Raw genomic sequence first — 13,515 nt, 5'->3', positions numbered from 1 at the left:
TCCAACTTACGATGGAACGAAGGATCCAGTGCAGCACCTGACCTCGTTAATGGCTACCATCGCCAAGGCTAGGTTCACCGAGGAGCAAAAGGACGCCGGCCAGTGCCAACTGTTCGTTGACAGCCTGATAGGAAACGCACTAACATGGTTTTCCCATATCCCCCCGAACATAATCGACTGTTTCGAACAGCTGTCGATAGCCTTCCTGCGGAATTACCGGGTATTCATACAACGCAGCGCTTCCAGTGCCGAGCTATGGGAGATAGTCCAAGATCCCGGCGAACCCCTGCGGAAGTAACTCACCCGATTCAAGCAAAAGTACGCCACCGTAACAGTCGCCGAGGACGTCGCCATCGCTGCCTTCAAGAAAGGCCTCATTCCTGGCTCCCGACTGCACGTGGACCTCAATATTAGAGAAGCCACTGACCTTGACGAAGCCCTTCATCGAGGGTCTCGCGTCGCTTACGTTGAGGAAGACGAGGAGAAACGAGCCAACAAGATCCCTCCTCCTCGCCCAGCCACGGCTAAAGAAAAGAATCGGGAAACCTATCATGAGCCCCGGAAGCATCACGGCCCGAGGGACCCCAAGCGCGGAGTGGTCAACGCGATATCCGAGGATGAAGGACAGAATACCGCCTCTTCCGACACACAAGAGGAGCTCTACTGCGATTTCCATATGTTCGGTGGCCATTCAACAGCCGAGTGCAAGCACTTGTCCAATTACTTATTTGAGAAGTACCTATCCGGCGAAATCAAAGCTGTTTATCAACCTAAAGCTTCTCGCGGCGGCCGCGGAGGAAGAGGTCGAGGAGGAAGGTTCGGGCGATCCAACCCTGGTCGAGGTCAGAAGGGCACCAACCAATCCAATAATGCGCCAGATACTCCGCAGCTGCCACCTCCCGCCGAGCAGCAGAATCCGGCACCAGCGGAAGTCCTCCTCCCAGCACCATCCAAGCGTCAAAAAGGACAGCAGAGCGATCAAGCGGCACCTCGGGGTGGTATGTCTATGATCATCGGTCAGACCGATGAATGCTCGGACTCCGTCCGAGCCCTAAAAAAGCGAGCGCGCCAGATCTGTAACGTTCAGGCGATTTCCGAAGAGGATGCGCTAAGTGCTGACCCAATCGCGTTCACAGCTGAAGACGCCAAGGGGATCCATCACCCTCATAACGACCCTCTAGTCGTGGAAGTCAGGATGGGCGAGTTCGACGTAGAACGAGTCTTAGTGGATACCGGCAGCACGGTTAATGTCTTGTTCTCACAGACGTTGGAGAAAATGGGTGTCACACCGGAGCAAATCAAACCAGGAGGCAGAACGCTGACTGGGTACGATGGCGTAGCCAAAATGTCGATGGGCGGCGTGAAGCTACAAGTCCAAGCTGGTGGCGTAACACGCAAAACCAAATTTGTGGTCATAGACGCCCCACCAATCTCAACGCCATCTTAGGCTCACCTTGGATCTACTCCATGCAGGCAGTCCCTTCCACCTATCATCTCTGCTTGAAGTTCCCAACGGTTGCGGGAATATATACGCTGTACGGCGATCAGAAGATGGCCAGGACCTGTTCCGTTCTCGAGAAAAACCAGAGGCGGAAGGACGATGCATAGCAATTACAGGGTGAGGGTCACTCCGGCGATCCTCATAACCCAGAGCGAGATCGGCCGAAGGCCACAAGATGCCAAATCATACAAGTCAATATCGACGGAGCAGACCCCTCCCGAACTGTCAGAATTGGGGCCGAACTCGATCAAGGACTCAAGACCGAGCTGGTAGAATTTCTGAAATCGCGATCCTCGACGTTCGCCTGGTCCACTAAAGATATGGTCGGTATTGATCCGTCAGTCACCTGCCATAAGCTAAATGTCGACCCCACTTTTAAACCAGTTCGGCAGAAACGATGGCGTCTCGGCACCGATCGAGCAAAGGCGGTACAAGACGAAGTCGAGCGACTCCTGAAAGCCGATCAAATAATGGAAGTACAGTACCCCGACTGGCTGGCCAATCCGGTGGTGGTCAAGAAAATGAACGGCAAATGGCGAGTTTGCGTAGACTTCACTGACCTTAATAAGGCATGCCCGAAAGACTGCTTCCCGTTACCTCACATCGACCGACTCGTGGAGGCCACAGCAGGTAACCAAATCCTCTCGTTCATGGATGCGTTCATCACAGATAAAGAGACATACTGCTACAAGGTGATGCCATTCGGCCTGAAAAACGCGGGGGCGACCTACCAACGCCTGGTCAACACGATGTTCGCCGACCTGTTAGGGAAAACAATGGAAGTCTACATTGACGATATGTTTGTCAAGTCCCTTATAGCAGAATAGCACATCCAGCACCTCGCCGAATGCTTCGACATCCTGGATCGATTCCAGATGAAGTTAAATCCCACCAAGTGCACCTTCGGGGTGACCTCGGGGGAATTCTTGGGATATATCGTCACAGAACGTGGAATCGAGGCAAACGCAAAGCAGATCGAAGCAGTGCTGGGACTCCCATCGCCATCCAACAAACGAGAGGTACATCGCTTAACAGGTCGAGTAGCCGCGCTGAACCGTTTCATCGCCCGATCGAAGGACAAGTGTCTCCCATTTTATCAGCTTCTTCGGGGCAATAAAGATTTTCATTGGGACGACGCCTGCGAAGCTGCCTTCGGACAACTTAAGGAATACCTGACCAATCAGCCAGTGCTCGTGAAGCCCGAAGAAGGAGAGACGTTATACCTCTACGTCTCCGTTTCCAGCTCGGCAGTAAGCGGGGTGCTAGTCCGAGATGATCGCGGCGATCAGCGACCAATATTTTACACAAGCAAGGCCTTCAATGATGCGGAGACACGCTACCCAACCCTGGAGAAACTCGCTCTCGCCTTGATTGTTGTCGCTCGGAAGCTACGACCTTACTTCTAGTCGCACTCCATTGTCGTGCTAACCGACCAACCGCTCCGGACGGTCCTTCACAGCCCCCTTCAGTCCGGGCGAATTGCAAAGTGGGCAATCAAGCTAAGCGAATACGATATTGAATATCGTTCCCGCCCGAGCTTAAAGTCACAGGTCCTAGCGGATTTCATCACAGAACTATCCCCCGACCTCAAAGAAACCATACCTAAGGAGGAACCCTGGACGTTGTTCACCGGCGGCTCCTCTTCCAACCAAGGATCTGGCGTCGGGATTATACTCCGATCTCCAATAGGCGAAGTTCTCGAGCAAGCATTAAAACTCGGCTTCAAAGCATCAAACAATGAGACCGAGTACGAAGCCGTCCTAGCTGGACTACGGTTAGCCTAGGGTATGGGGGTAACTAGCATCCAAGTTTTCTGCGACTCCCAGCTAGTGGTTAGCCAGTTTAGTGGGGAGTACGGCACTAAGAACGGGCGCATGGAGGCATATCGCCAGTTACTCCAGACTCTCTCTGCACAGTTCGCCTCGTTCGAACTAATCAAAGTTCTGAGAAGCGAGAACGCGTCAGCAGACGCCCTCGCCGCCCTGGCGAATTGTTCTGACCCAGAGTTGCGGCGAACGATCCCAATCGAGAGTATCGAAATTCCCAGCATCGATCATACCGATTTAACATACGCCATCAGCGACGCTGCAGAACCAATGGATATCAACCCACCCGTCCAGGATCCCGCGGAGATAGCACAACCCCCAGACGACTGGCAGCTCGAAATAAGAGAGTACATCGAGGATGGCAAGATCCCGAAGGATCACTGGCAAGCTCGACGTTTGAAAGCTCGATGCGCGCACTACGCCATGATGAGAGGCAGCCTCTTCCGACGTAGTTCATCCGGAGTCCTTCTCACCTGTGTCGATCGAGAGGAAGCAGAACGAATAATGATGGAGGTCCATGAAGGTAACGGCGGAAACCACTCCGGAGGGCGTGCACTCGCGTTGAAAATAAAGTAGGATGGACATTACTGGCCAACCATGGTCGACAACTGTGAGGCATTTTCGGCGAAGTGCGAAGCATGTCAACACCACGGACAGATGAAACACGTACCTCCCGAGCTGCTAAACACCGTCACCGCGCCATATCCCTTCATGCGTTGGGCGATGGATCTCGTCGGCCCGCTACCCCTGTCGAGGTCAAAGAAGTTCCTTCTGAACCTGACTGATTACTTTACCAAGTCGGTGGAGGCAGAATCGTTCAACAAGATACAGTCACTAGACGCCACCAACTTCATCTGGAAGAACATCATCTGCCGCCATGGGCTCCCTTATGAGATCGTCACAGACAATGGAACGAAGTTCACATCTCTCATCACCAGACGCTTCTTAGGCAAATGGGGGATACGTTTGAGCACCTCGACCCCCCGCTATCCCCAGGGAAACGGCCAAAACGAGGCAACCAACAAGACCATCATAGACGGATTGAAAAAACGTCTCGGGCTCAAAAAGGGAGCGTGGGCAGACCAACTCGACGGCGTGCTTTGGTCCTACCGGACCACCCCACGGCGAGCTACCGGGCAATCTCCGTTCTCGTTAGCATACGACATCGAGGCTCTGGCCCCAGCCGAAGCTGGAGTACCAACATTGCGCCGCGCTATGCTGGTCGACGATTCTGAGCTGAACGACAGCATGCTGCTCGACAACATTGACTTCACTGAAGAATTACGCGATCAGGTCCTCGTCCAAATTCAGAACTACCATAACGCCACATCCAAGTATTACAACAAGGCCGTCCGTCAACGACGATTCAACAAGGGCGACTTGGTGCTACGTGAGGTGTATGAGAACACAAAGGAGATCAACGCTGGCAAACTCGGTGCTCGCTGGGAAGGCCCGTATCTCATTTCCAAGGTAATTTGCCCGGGAGTTTACGAGCTCCTGACCATGGAAGGCAAGCAGATCAAAAACTCTTGGAACGCGGCTCACCTCAAACGTTACTACTACTAGATCATTTGATCAGATTCAGTTTTTGAAAGTATGTATACTATGAACTACGACTGGCTTGATCCCAAATTTTGGGTACGTAGGCAGCCCTTGATTTCTTTTAAAAGATTTCGAGGGCACAGCTAGAAAAATAATAAGATTTCTTTTATTCCGAAAGAACTTGTTATTTTGATCTCGTCACATACAAGGAGTATTCGACATCGGCATATCGCCCACCTAAGAAAGATGATAAAAAAAAAAGCTAAAAGCAATAGAAGGTGCCGATTTAATGCTAGGATAGGTCTTGTAGTCTCGGGAAGCAGATGCGAAGTGTGACCCCCTCCTGTGATCTCAACGTCTTCGGCGATTCACAGGCGCAGAGCTCGAGAGGTCAGACTCCAAAGGCTCCTCGACGGCTATACCTTCCAGATATGTCCGCCAACGTCGACGCTCCCGCCTCAGTTCTTCTAGCCGGCCTGCTGCCACTTCTGCCCCCCTATCCGCCATTTCTTCGAGGAACGCGCATGGAACTTCCACGGTATGACTCTCTCGAAAATGGTGATCTGTGGCTTCCAGGTGAAGGATGTAGCGCCGCAACCTTTCTATACAACCCCTGTAAATCGGGATTTCCGCAACATGCAGATTCTCCGATTCGCCTAGCGGCTCGTAGTCACCCTCCGGCAGATCGGGTAACAAGGTCCTGGCGATCTCCCCCTCACATCGGTCACGGTCGGCAAGTAGCCGGGTCATGCGCCAATTCGCCAGATAGAAGCCACTGGCGATGAGATCGTCAAGAACCGAGATGGTTCCTTCCAGACGGCAGAGCTGGTAGATGAGATCGTATTTCAGACAAAACGCCTTGATATACAAACTCATCCGCTGACAGCGAGCTCGGTAGATGCGAATTTCTCTTTGCAGTGGATCCTCCTCAGTTTCTGCGACAAGTTCGTGGGATGGGTGCAGAGCCGCCTCTTCTATGGGAAGAGCGATATTCGACGCTTCCGGGTCGAATCCGCTGACCCCGGCGGCAGTCAGCTCTCGAGCTCGCCTCAACCATGCGGATCGAGTTGTGATAGGCATGCTTTGCAGTTAATCTTTCTGAAGTTTGGATGTGAGATGCTCAGTCATCCTCCTCTTCACCTATTTACAGGGGGAAAGGGAGAGCTAAATGCTGCGTCCCGAAATTTTTCCACCAATTAGATTGCATTGTAAAACCGCATCCGTATTAAATGCAACGGTTATGCCTCGGGAATGAGCAAAAAAAAAAAACAGACTACTACGTCTACTCGGTTCGGAACCGAACTACTCGATATCTTGGCCAGATGATCGACCTACTCTCCAACGTGAGATAAATCGAACCCAGAGAATTCTTTTGGAATTGTTTCGATTATATGTCTCCAATGCGAGGTGCATCGAGCCCAGAGAATTCTTTTAGAATTGTCTCGATAACTCCTTGACGAGAGATAAACCGAACTCAGAGAATTCTTTTGAATTGCTTCGTAAGTTCCAGCTCGGACGAATGTAAGCCGATCCCAGAGTTATAAATTTTGCTTTTCGCTTTCCGAACTGGGGCAAAGAGGGTAAGCCGAGGCATCATACCTCGCCCTTTGTTTAAAGAGCACACTTATGTTTGGGCTAAAATTGCCCTCACAAAAGATTATTCAGTGTAAGCCAGGAGACGTCTCGCCTGAGGTGAATTTCCAAACTAAAAAACGATATTGCAAGAATAAATTGTTTGAACAGGACTAGTTCGACGGAGAATTAAAAATAATAAAGCATAACGAGAGGATCAGATCGCCAAAGCATATCAACCATCCAGATCAAGCTCGGCGGCGATCTTCTGGGTATCCGCTTTAAGACGCTTCGGCATAGGCCATAGGAGCTGAAGTCCCGTTTTCTCCCATTCAGCAAGATGCGACTCCAATGCCCTGATCTTCTGTTCGGCCTCGTCCAGACGAGCGATGGTTCTTCCTCTCTTCGCCCTTAAGGTGGTGATCTCGGCATCCAGTACCGCCAGGCGGTCATCAATTTCGTTCTTTTTCATGCGGTGATAGTACAGCTTGTGGCATTGTTCGCGATGCACGGATTCGAATTTTTTAACAAATTTGCATAGACAAAGTTAGGAGATGCTACCTAACGAACGAAGGCATGAGCAGCAGCAGCTTCAATGTTGTTGGCACGTCGGCTCATATAGAACGTCTTCACCTCGGAAGGCATGAACTCGCCACTCAGAGAAAAACTCTGTTCGCTTGGAATCGAGTTCGCCGAATGATAGCACTCATTGCAGTAGTCGATCAAGCACCACGGCATGTCTGCCACTCTGTCCAGACCGTTTTCGATCCAGAACCTTGGGTGGGATTCAAGCAGTTTAAGTTTGAAAAGCAGTTCACTTCGCGTCTGCTCTATTGCGGCAAATCGACCACGGTACTCGGAATGGCGTTCTGCGATGCGAGAGAGGAAGGTCTCTAATTCCAATCTCTTCTCCGGACTAACACAAAACATTAGCATCCAGGGAGCTCGGGTATTCGGGTAAAAGGGCATCCCTCGCTCAATGGCTTCCGAGTTTGAAAACGTCGGGACATTGTTCCCAACCTCGACTAAAGAATCAGTACTACCAACGTAACTCGGCATCTTGAAATGTTTCGTAAAAGTTACGGTGAAATCAAGCGTGGAGCAACCATATTTATACTAATCCTAGAAGAAAAATTTCCAATTTCGAAATTGCGAGGTTACCATTTTCATTATCTAACAAAAAGGAGATATTCCATGCAAGTGTAAAAGGGAAATTTCTAAAAAACAGGAGTCGGCCGCAAAATAGGTAGCAATATCACAAAATCTTAAACAGGAAAATAAAAAGGAACACAGCAAACGTTCCCAGAAGACGCAGTCAAGAGGCTACAATCAAAGTTCTGGAGGATCAGTCAGATTGGCTTGGAAAAGCGCGGCGTTGGAACCGTACGGATGTCGAACGGAGTCTGGAGCTGCAGCCCCGGACTGAAGTAATCCAAAGCCGAGCTTGTCTGGAGACATGTTGAGATCGCCTTCTCCGACCTCTAAGAGATCCAGCGCCTCCACCTCATTCTTAGCGACCTCTCGCTTTTCCTTGATCTCATCAATCAGGTTGTCGGGAATGGATGCTCCGTTCTCCAGAAGATAATCCATAATCTCCTCGAACCCGCTTGCCTGGTTGAGAACATCTTCCTTCGGACGGGCCATCTCCTGCTCACGCAGGTAGTCCTTTACCTTGTTAAGACGGCGCTGCGCTTTCCTCATGGTACCTTCGACCTTGGCTTGGCGATCTAGGCGAAGTCGTCTCATCTCCGACTCGAGCTTTGCCCCAAGATCATCGAACTGCCTCGTCAGTTCGGCCTTCTCTTCCCCTAGAACTTTTTCTTGTGATTCCAGCTCGGCAACCCTTTCCTCCAGGTTTTTGCAGTCTTGTTTTTTATTCGCAAGAAGATCCTTCAGCTCCTTGATCCTCTCATTCTTCGACCTGTCCGCTTCTCAGAGATTCTCCAAGCATTCTTTTATTTTGTCGAAATCGGCCTCTGTAGATGCCATCGATTTGACCCGCCTATCGTACATAAGAGTGAGTGTAGACATGTAGGCGGCGGTCTGCATTTCAAAATAGAGCAAAATGAGAATCTAGGTTTGCAAACAGAAAAATGAAAAGGGCGATGCGATTCGAACCTGAAGGGCGGACTGAGCGGCTTGGACGTATTGGTCTCTGAATTCCATTTCGTCAAACGGCGGTAGCATGACTGAAGACACCATAAGTTGCCTGCACAACTCCCCGGCGGCTTCTTTGTTGCATACAAGAGGCGTCTCCTCAAAGTAGTCGAAGTGAAATTGATCATATCGACCAGTAACCCGTTCAACTCGGAAGCGGTCAGAGGATTCGAGTCCGGCCTCTTGCGCAGAACGTTTCCGACCTGTCCCCTAGGCGGAGCCTTTTCCCTTGCCTTTCTCCTTGCTTTTGTCTTTGCCGTTATCCTTTTTGGACTTCTTCTTTTTGGAGCCGCTACTCGGTTCAGAGGCGAGCTGCACTGGGATGATAGGTTCAGTCGGTGGAGGAGGAGATGAATCATTGGGAGCTACGTTTTCGCCCTCAAGATCAGGAGCCGGGAGCTCGTCACCGTCCTCAATATCGATGAATTCATTCCCCGCTTGCTCCGATTCGGGGTCTGCGATTTGTTCCTCGTGTGGATTCACAGATCGGAGCATCTTGGCGGCGACAATTATGGTCGGTGGGACCTCGGAAGTTTGACCCAATGAGCTTGCGAAACTGGCGAACTGCGTTCTCGCCTTAACCATTGCTGCTTCCACGCGACGTCAAGAGATTTGATTCTAGCTACGGTCTGCTACACCGAAAAGAGAATCCTTAACGTGTTCAAATCTGGAAGATAGTCCCCGAGCTGAAGAAGGGCGAGCTGTAAAACACATCAAAATTCAAAATCAGGTCAGAACAAGATTGTCCGATTGAGCGAAATAAGGAACGAGATGATACCTGGCGAATCGTTCCACACTCTTCGGCGGCCGTATATCGGATTTTCAAAAGAGCGGTCATCAACTCGGACAAAGAAATAGCAAGCTCTCAACTTCTTGAAGTTACTGACTTTTTCCCCCGGAAGGAAGTTATGAGCTGGCTTCGTGTTAACCATCCACAATTTGCTACCCTGGCTATTCTTAAAATTTGTCAGCTGTTCAAAGTATTCGATTCCGAGAAAAACCTCAGCTTCGTCCGCGATTGTGAGGGCAGCGACGAAGTTGCAGATACTTCCTGGGGTAAGTTGGCATATCGGAATTTTACGGCGATGAGCGTATTGGGTGAGCAAATTAGGAAGAGGGAACCACAACCGACATTGGGAGAAGAATCCCCCATATAAGCAAATATACCCGAGAGGCGGATTCCATGGACGCTGGTGATCTCCGGGAATAATAACATGGACACCAGAATTGGACAGGCCACATGAATTTAACAGTGTGCGTACCGATTCAGTGGTGCTGGTCGTCTTCTCGCCCCCAATTTCACCTCGGTGATCTCAGAGAGGAAGGATGTCATTGATCATGACGTCATCAGGAGCAAGTCGGACTGTTTCACCATTCGAGTTGTCAGGTGGGAGATCGGAGATTGGTGCAGTGTTTCCGTGACCTTCGCGATCCTCTTCATCGATCAAAGAAGGGATCAGAATCTCGTTGGATCTGAGCCTTGAGGAACATTCGGCCTCGTCTGGTCTATTCGGCATCTCGCCTTGGACCGATCTAACGGCGTTCAGAGGTTCCCTGTTGGAATTCTTGCAGATCAATGGTTTGCTTGTGGTAGCCGACGAGGAAACCATGGCCGAGGTGAAGAACAGTGCAGATCGGCGAAGAGTGTAGAAAAATTGATAAACAACAAAGTAATTAAGGGCGAAGAGAGAGAGAGAGCAAAGTAATTACCTTTGACGATGCGGCGAAAAGTGAGAAAAATCGGTGGATATCGAGTATTTATAGAAGGAAGTGGGCGGCAACCCTACGCGGAGTCATAATTGCCTATCTAACCTACGCGATGCTTCAGCTTCCGAACTGACATATGCGACGCATCGGATACGTGTCACCCGACTAGAGGATGGCGAAGCGGCGCGACGATCAAGGAGATTAGATTCAGATCTCTTTACGGATTAAATCGGATATTCTCTCTTAAAGTCCGGCCATTCGAATTAACTTCTGAATGTACCGAACTGAGGGGGGGACTAATTGTTGGTTCGGGAATTAGCACCCCCAACATACCGATCTAAACCCGTTAAAGGAACCGGTTATCTAAACCGGGAGCTCGAGCTAAGTTTGGACTTCATCTCTGAAGGCCCAATAACACCGCGAAGCCCATTGCCGAGGTGACGAACCGGCACTTCAACTCGCCCTGCGGCTGACCTAGCAAAAAAAGGAAGGACTTTCCTAATCAGTTCGCCTATAATTAGGAAAGTCAATATATTCAGTGTATCTTCTAATATATTCAGTAGATCTTCGAAAACCTATAAATAGAGGGCAATCCTCTCATTGTAGGATCATCCAACATTTAATACAAAAACTCTAATTCCTCTTTGTTCTTGAGCAAAACCTAACTTGTTTCTCAAGAGATTTCATTTCCTCTTTGCTTGTTTACTTTGATTCGAATTCTTCAAAAGATTGTTACTGAATTTGTTTCTCCTTTAAACAAATTCATTGTGTAAAACACCAGTTTCTACAGTAACGCTTCCAAGGTATGATGATCATCCACTTACTCTATGTTATGGTGATGAAAAGGCAAGTGGTAAGTACTGGTGTGATATTTGCGAAAGAGAAACAAATCCTAAGACTTGGTTCTACACTTGTAAAGACTGTGGAGTCACTTTACATGATTTTTGTGTAGTTGGGGATATCAGATACGCCAAACCAGGTGAAAAGGTCGAAGTCACTAATAAATTGGTGGCTAATAATAGCTCTTCACGGCCGCTTTGCAACACGTGTCGTTGTCGTTGCCCAGGTCCCTTCATTCTCAAGGAGAGAAAAGACGTTTTTTTTTGTTCTTATTTTTGTTGCGTAACTCCATCCAGTAAGAGGCACTACGAAGTTAAGTTCAGATGTCCTCCGTGGGTATCAGGATACTATTGATGGAGTCGCGAAACCACCAATCAAAACCACAACGGAGAACATCTAACCGGACCAAATTTCTAAATCGGAAATACATGAAGTTTACGATTTATGTTTTCTTCTCCTAATATTTAAGCAGCCATCTCTCCACTCTTTTATATTTTCCTTGATTGTATTTGTAGGAGTTACGATTCCACTTTGCTTCCTGTTTTGTCTTCTCCTATGTTTTCATGAAACTTGTTTATGCAACTTATCACAATCTTTTATCTTTTCAAATAGTGTCTTTCTGCATGCTGACTGTAGCCTACACCTTCATTCTTTTGTTTTATGTAAGATTCAAAATATATATCATTGAGTGGAAACTGATCAGACTCGTGGCATCAACATAAGTACCTAAACCAACCTTTCCAACATCACTATTCTAGTTTTTGTAACTCAGTGGAACTTTTGTACTTACACTGATGAGGTGGTAGTTAACGTCCGTGTTTGAAAGTAATTTTTTATGTGTTTTATGAGCTTGAATTGATTGCTGTTGTCACTACTCACGAAAATTCTTTGTCTACCTACATTTTACATTACCTGACAACTATAACATGATGATCATATCCTGGCATCCTGCGATCATGTGTATGTTTCCGAGCCTCGATGGAGCTTTGGCTCTGGCACGATCCCTTCTATATATGGTGTTTCCTACGTATGTTAGCCTACAACATCATTCTTTGATTTTTTTTTTTTTTTTGTATCAATCAACAACACAACAATTAATACAAATATTCATGGTATACGTGAAGTTAACACTCATACATTCACATAAGTTGGTGTAGCCTAGCTACGATAACACAACGATCTTGTTTAGTCTATAATCTCCAAGATTGGAAGTCTTCTTATTCCGTTCAAAATGCACTTGTTCTAGCTGTAATAAAGATAATTTAAAAAAGAAAAAGAAAAGATATATAGTCTATTCTATATATAAAAGTAGAAGTTATCTTGATGCAAAATAAGTTTGGGGAGGCAAATTGTTGTACATAGGAATCAAACCCTTTACTTTGAGTATCTTACTTGTGGATCTCTAACCATTTAGCCACTAGATTTATTTTGTTTAGTGTAACAATATTGACTATTTCTATTTTACTGGTGGTATAAGTACTGCACCCACAATCCACAACATGGATTCGCGAATGCTCCTTATACGGCTATACCATCCACCTAAACTTTTAAATGACCAATCAAAACCAATTATCTCAATATTCACATTTATTTCTAAATTTCTTGTCATTGCATTGATTTCATATATAGTATAAAATATTTTTATGATAAGAAACAAGAGAGGACTGAACGAAACCCACTTGAATGATTTTTTTTATATTAATTTCCAAGGCATCATCGTCGGCTCAGTGAACTTTTTGACTTCTTCCTTCGTTGATCTCGATTGATTCAATAAAATATGAATACTTGCTTATTGAGAGTTAAATAAAAAAAGGCAAAATAAGAAAATAAAAGATGTCAAGTAACTAACATGGCAGACAACCTGAACGGGACAATCGAAATTAAACTAAACAAAGACTAACGACTTGCACTGTTGCACACTCGTTGTATTGTATTACTATAGATTCGTCAACGTATATTATAATTAGATCGAGTGTACAGAGGAACAACTATATTGATCCATTTTTTATTACACACTAAACTGAAGTCGGGTAAAGTACTATTACACAAACATTAATTGCATACTCTCCTAACCGCAACCGTCATGACTCATGAGTTCCAGCTTACAAGGACACAAGAGAGCATCGTGTATCCTACTTTTACAATGGTGATCGTTTGGAATGCGAAGCTTGCGATCGATTGCACGATGTTCGCTACTTATGCGGCGAATGCAAGTTTAATATCCACTCCAAATGTGCATTTGTGTTGAACACACCAGAGATATGCGACCACCCTTCTCATGTTGGACATTGTCTCAAGCTTCTCATGACCGGGGTTCCTGATCACACCGGCCCAAAATGTCATCTATGCGGTAAAAACATCAAGCGCCTT

The 13,515-nt window shown here is 47.5% G+C and overlaps 1 pseudogene; it reads left to right on the top strand.

The window, feature by feature from the left end:
* LOC104715055 overlaps positions 1–11,545 on the top strand; it is a 20,140-nt pseudogene extending 8,595 nt beyond the window's left edge.

The sequence above is a fragment of the Camelina sativa genome, chromosome 9 (genome assembly GCF_000633955.1).
Source record: "Camelina sativa cultivar DH55 chromosome 9, Cs, whole genome shotgun sequence".
In the NCBI taxonomy this organism is placed as follows: domain Eukaryota; kingdom Viridiplantae; phylum Streptophyta; class Magnoliopsida; order Brassicales; family Brassicaceae; genus Camelina; species Camelina sativa.
Note: the sequence above shows the minus strand (reverse complement) of the source record. Positions and strands in the feature narration are given on the sequence as shown.